This window comes from Nicotiana attenuata, unplaced genomic scaffold, assembly GCF_001879085.1.
Source record: "Nicotiana attenuata strain UT unplaced genomic scaffold, NIATTr2, whole genome shotgun sequence".
Classification (NCBI taxonomy): domain Eukaryota; kingdom Viridiplantae; phylum Streptophyta; class Magnoliopsida; order Solanales; family Solanaceae; genus Nicotiana; species Nicotiana attenuata.
In genome coordinates this window covers 1566-7896 of record NW_017677323.1, presented here as the reverse complement: position 1 = coordinate 7896, position 6331 = coordinate 1566, and the positions used below count along the sequence as shown (strand labels likewise).

The 6331-nt window shown below is 35.9% G+C and overlaps 1 long non-coding RNA gene across 1 annotated transcript; it reads right to left on the bottom strand.

The window, feature by feature from the left end:
* Positions 1-2223: 2223 nt before the first annotated feature.
* Positions 2224-5228, bottom strand: LOC109221371. Its single transcript, XR_002067249.1, has 3 exons — positions 4922-5228; positions 2338-2490; positions 2224-2233 (listed from the first exon to the last, which is right to left on the bottom strand). It is a non-coding gene; the product is annotated as an uncharacterized LOC109221371 (long non-coding RNA).
* Between the last annotated feature and the right edge of the window lie 1103 nt (positions 5229-6331).

Genomic DNA, 6331 nt, shown 5'->3' with positions numbered 1-6331 from the left:
AAATTCCACGCCGAGACCCCCCCCCCCCTTAATCTCCAAGCCTGAGCTGCTCAAACAGCCACAAATCTAACTCTCTAGTCTCAAAAAATGGACTTCGCCTGAGGAATAGAGTTTGGTAGTATTCGAATTTGAGCTCTCGTGTGTCGTTCGAGGTTGAAGGGTCGCGATTATTGTTCCTGATTTCATAGCTTGTTTTTTTCAATCAAATTTCAGCACATCTCAGGTTCATTTCTTGGACTTCCGTCTCTCTTATTTTGGAAACCTTATATACTTGTGAGTTTCTAATTGCATTTAATATATGAATTGATGTGTTTGAGTCTTAGCCTGACTATATGTTGTATATGCTTTTGTGTTATGCGTGCTTTAAACCAAATGTTCTTGGTCGGAAATTGCAGTAATGGGCTTGTCGGCTTTGCTCGATTGGTTCTGCTCTTTATTGACTTCTTCCCTTAATGTAGTCCAATTAATTTGAACTGCAAATCAATAGTGCGACATTGTGTTTGGATTTAAAAGAATCGGAGTCCAAGTTTCATATTCATTGTCCTACTTTACTGCTCTAATTAAGTGTTTGGCAGAAGTAAACAATTTCATATGTTGGTTGGAGATTCTTGGTTTGAAGTTAATTCATGAAACTGTAATTGGAAGACAAGGATAACTACTTTAATTTGCTGCAAATGGGACATGGGATTGGGATTCGGTAAACTTAAAAGAACTTGAATATTTGATAAACATGGATCAATAAAGTTAATATATGGCTTGGGTTTGGATATGAAGCATTACATTTTGTTTTTACTGTCGCATTATTTTTGTTTGTTACTTCATTTGGCTTTATGCATTTGTTTTGACCGTTATGAGCATGTTTAGGCCGTTAATATTCATAAACATCGTAGCTTGCTTTAGGCTCGATTTAGATTAGTAGTGTGATTATGTATACGTTCGCGTAACATAATTGCAAATTTAACTCTAAAATGACTCGAGGGATGCGTTCGCACAACCTCAACCAAACTTTCTTAATAAATCATCAAAAGCGTTATTAATCACGGACACGTTCGCGTGACATGATTTTTGACGCGCCAAACAAGCGGCTATACGTACGCGTAACCCATTTCAAGATAATTTTCTTAATTAAAAGCGGTGAAAGAAGCACAAGCACATAGGTTCTAAAATCAGCAATTAAATAATTTAATGAGCCAAGTATTATCAAAGCGACCGTGCTAGAACCACGGAACTCGGGAGTGCCTAACACCTTCTCCCGGGTTAACAGAATTCCTTACCCGGATTTCTGATTCGCAGACTATAATAACAGAGTCATTCTTTTCCTCGATTCGGGATTTAAACCGGTGACTTGGGACACCATAAATCTCCCAAGTGGCGACTCTGATTTTAATAAAATGGATCCCGTTTCGATTGTCACTTCAAGTTGGAAATAACTCCCTTTATTATTACACCCTTTCGGGGGTGTAGTAGAAAAGGAGGTGTGACAACGTTGAATAAAATGTGTCGCGGATCCGGGTGCATTTCATGTGACGTGATCCAAAAACACGTTTTAAATGACGTTCAACTTTCCTTAAAAATCAATTAAAAGCGGTCAATAATGAGACGTATTTCTGATGCTACTATGTGGGTTCCGGCTGCTCAAGATCACATAAGAGACGTATTTCTGATGCTACTAAGCCTGAGAATGAGAAGTAACGGACCTCATGGTTATAATAACCCAAGGAGAAAAGTGTGGGAGGGAGAAAAAGGAAAAATGTAAAATGGAGCTTAAGTGGCCTTTTGACAAGATATGACATGTCAAACAAGCACAAGTACCCTTTCGTAGAAAAACAGGACAGTCAACAAGCTAATGAAGCCAAAACCATGAGTTCTTCAACTTACACATAAGATGTACTGAAAGCAAAAAATACCTACACATAATTCAATACAATAATTGTCATGTCGCGCCGTAATACAACTAGAATGAGATGGACCACAAACTAGAAAAAACCAACAATATCAAACAGCTAAGGTAAGAAAACTTCCTATGAATGCATATATGGTTGCAAGCATTCGTCTCAATCGCATGTGTACATACATGACCACTGAATTAGTGGTTCCTAGTTCCATAGTAGTTTACGAAGAAAACTCACTTACCTATGTTTGGAACACTCTTAAGGCACAGTTCATGGATCCTTAAGCTTTGTTTATGAACACCACAAAGCCCTTGAAGCAGAATTTCAAGGGCCTCAACATGCTGCAGATATGGCTAGCACTGTCAAAATCTTTTCAATATTCAATTGCCAAATTCCATATTCAATGCCATAAAGTTAGCAGGCAAAGTTTTTACAAGTAGCATACCTTCCTAACTATTAGAGTAAAGAAAAGAGACAGCGAGAGATTTTGTCATCGCTCAGTGTACTTACTTGAGTCTCAATAATCCCCTGAACCACACACTCCATTCCCACTTCAATTTATTCTACCTCACATGCAAAAGAACCTTTTGTAACGCACCTGTGAGTCCAAAAATCAAAAGAAAGTAAGTTGAACTAAAGAGTGAAAAGGAAAACGTTAACACCTAACAAAATTATAAAGGTGTCGTCTACACTCTTCTTATGAAGTGCATTGCCTGAAGATGAAAGAGCAATTGCCTAACAACGCCCGGAGTTGAGGAAAGTGAAACCAAAATCCTGCTCCTACAAACTACTACAAATCTACAATATAGGACTAAATCCCTAATAGCAAAGACATCATATCAGTTATAGATTAAATTGGATCCACCAAATGGCAAATGCTTTCAAAAACATGACTTTCCAGCTAAAAATTCGTTAAAATGACAAATGTTTAACAATAGCATTATCATTTAAAAAACAATTTGACCTCCAAAACAATTTAAGGAAGAAACAAAAAAGGCAAAATGAATCGGAAAGAAAACTGTTGAAAAAAAAACAGAAAGAGAACAATTAAACGTCTAGCAGCTTTCTTTCTCCGGAGCAAATCCATGGGTTTGAGCTCATGATCCCCCCACAACAAATTTGATTTACTGGGTAAGAAATCAATTATTTGTACTTGTTTAGTGAAGTTTTTAGCACATATACAGTTACTGGGTTCGGATAAACCCATAACTTACACTGTACATCCGCCCCTATTTTGATTTGCACCGGGTGTCCGAGTCTCTAAGAGCCCCGACTACTCCCGGGGGTGCACAGGCCCTCGGCAAGGAGTTTCCCGCAAGTGCACCACTGTTAATTCAGGTTTTACCCAGTCCGATGGCCCTCAGAAATTGTTTGCACCCAGCGGGTTTCGAACTTGAGACCTTGAAAGGGAGCAAACCCCAAGGCTCAAGTCTATTGCCACTAGGCCAACCCCGAGGGTTATCCGCCCCTATTTCCCTCCAATTACACCTTGAAAGGGGAAAAAAATCCAAATTTACTTGTAAAAATCACAAAGAAAGATGAAAAATTAAGAGTAAATTAGAGAAGAGGCTTTTGTTGAGCAGTCGGAGAAGGACACAAGGAATTGAAGCAACCCAATTCACTATTCCTACTTAAGATAAAAGAAAAATCAGCGGAAAAGGGGATCAGTATTTTTGCATCATGAGAATTGTGACCCAAAATTAAGTAGAAAAAAATAAAGGGGGTGGGAAGAGGATAGGGTTTTACTCTGTTAAGAAACGAAGAAAAGAAAAATCTAGAGAGGTAAAGTAAGAGAGGAGCGTACGAGGAGTTTGCCGAAGAAGAAGACTATTTAGCACTTGACACTAGCGACTTCCCAAGTGATTTGGGTTTCAAAAGCTCTGCAAAGTCTCAAAATAACAATGTGCATAGAGTTTAAGAAAAGTCATGAAAATTTTCAAATCTTGTGCTCTTAAATTGAAAAGGGCAAAATGGCCAAATATATCCTTGTATTATGAAAAATGTTTAAATATATCATCCGTTATATTTTAGGTCTAAATATACCCTATCGTAATATTATTGACCGCTTTTCATTGATTTTTAAGGAAAGTTGAACGTCGTTTAAAACGTGTTTTTTGGATCATGTCACATGAAATGCACCCGGATCCGCGACACATTTTATTCAACGTTTTGGGATTTGGATTTGGGTCACATGAAATGCGCACCCGAGTTTAGGAAAATAGATTTATTAAAATAGCGCGCCTAAAGCAACTACACACTTTCAAGTTTGCTAGGGCCATGGAAATTTGCTAAATGGCGTGCCTCGAATTATTTCAAAAGGTTGCACTCAACTTAAAGCAAACTACAGATGTTCATAATTTGTTGGTTTTACTAAATTTGAGATTGTTTGCAAAGTCATAAACCATGGATTCATAATTGCAACAAGTGGTTATTGCGATAGTGAATCAACCTGAAATTATCATGTGTGCGCTCACATCCATAGGAACTGTACTAACATTTTACACCATAAAAATCTTTTAGGCAACAACGCCATAGGTTCTAATTATCTAGTCATTGCACAAGCATGAGCAAACTTGAGGGAGTATTCCGATTATTGCTAAGCAGCCCTTAATCATTGAGCTTAACCACACTTTATGAGTAAAACAAGTATAGTGACTAAAAACAACACTAATACGTCTATTGTCCATCTTTTGCATTTGTAGTTGTACATTGAATACATGTAAACAACGGCCTTGACTTCTCTTTTATGATAAGCAAACAATCAGTTAACTTCATACAAAATCGAATAAAACAACACTTCTATTGAACTAAACATGATTCATACAGCGGACATCACCTATATCTTTATACATCGTGTCCAGACTTTGATTTTTTTTTAGGAACAAAATTAGCTTGAAACTGATTTACTTCAGCTAATCTGGAATTCATAAATATGTTATTATCACAACGAAAAGTTCAAACCAACAGGAATTTGTATTAAATTTCATTCCATTTAACCAAGTACTACAAGCTTAGGAATATGTATGTACCTGTTTGAAGCAAGAGCGAGAACGGCTCGACTGAAAAACAAAATAGAGCGAAATGCTTCAGCAACAATTAGCAATTCAGACCTCAAAAAACGAAGAAGAACTCAGCAGACCAGCAACACAACAATGAAAATCAGCACACAAAAACCATGAACTCTACTTCCACAGCTTGCACAAACCAGAGAAAGAAGAAGTCGGGTCTTGAAATCGATTTTCGTCAATGTTCCTTTAGAAATTCAGATTCTGCTTTCATTTGTTTACCTTCAAACTTTGGTGACTTTTCATCTTCATTTTCAAATAGGGGTGTGTGTGAAGAAGAAGAGAACAGGGAATTGGAGCTTGATTTTAGAGCAGATTTTCGCTCCTCTCTCTCAGAAATCGGAAGTGTACCGCCGCAGCTCTCTCTCTTATTTCTTGAAGAAGGGAAGGTCTGTCTAAGTCTAGGGTTTATTTAGTGTGAGCGAAACGGGTCGGTTCGGGTCGGAGCTTGGGCTGGCGGGTTTGGGTAATTATTTTTGAGGGGAGGAAGTCTTTGGGCTGAGTTAAAGGTAGCCCAATTCCGAAAATGACACCCCTTCTTCAATTTTCTTTTATTTCTAATTTCCTTTTCTTTTCTTTTTTTTTAATTAAAAGTCCTAAAATTAAAATTCTAGATTATCTAAAAAATATGAAATTAAACTAATTAGCTAATTATAAAAATTATAAAAGCTACTTAATCCTAAATTAAAAGAGAAAATAAAAAAAATGAAGCATTTTTTTTTTTGTGATTTTCAATTTTTATGAAACAAGTAATTACTGATTAATTCTAAAAGTGTAAAATAAATCCTAGATGCAATGCATGATATTTTTTGGTATTTTTCATGATTTAAATAAAACATGCACAAAATGCAAACGATTAAATAAAATTTTACAAAAATTTCTAAAAATAGCAAAAAATTAAGAAAAGTATATTTTCTTGGGATTTTATAGGAGTATTTCGTATAGGGCAAAAATCATAAACCGACCGAACCGTACCGAATCGACTTTTAGGTTTCTTTTAATAAAATCGTAGGTTTTTATATAAATATATAACCGAACCAATAATTAGGATNTAAAAACACAAGGGTATGTAGCGATATGAGTAGAAAACTACAATGTATTGAATATGTTTCCTTTTGTATGATTTAGATTTATCTTTTTGAATATTTAATCTTCTATAGACTTTATTCTTGAGACTCAACTTGGTTAATATCTTTCCACTCGTATGATTTATATTTTTTGTATTTGCTTAGTTTCTTTTACGCTGATGTAGAATAGTTGATGGATCTATACTCTAGCCATCTTTTATATTTTCTTAATTTATCACCTTTTAAACTGTAAAAATATCTAGAGAGTTTTGCTAAGTCCTATAAAGGTACGTATGTTATTGCATTC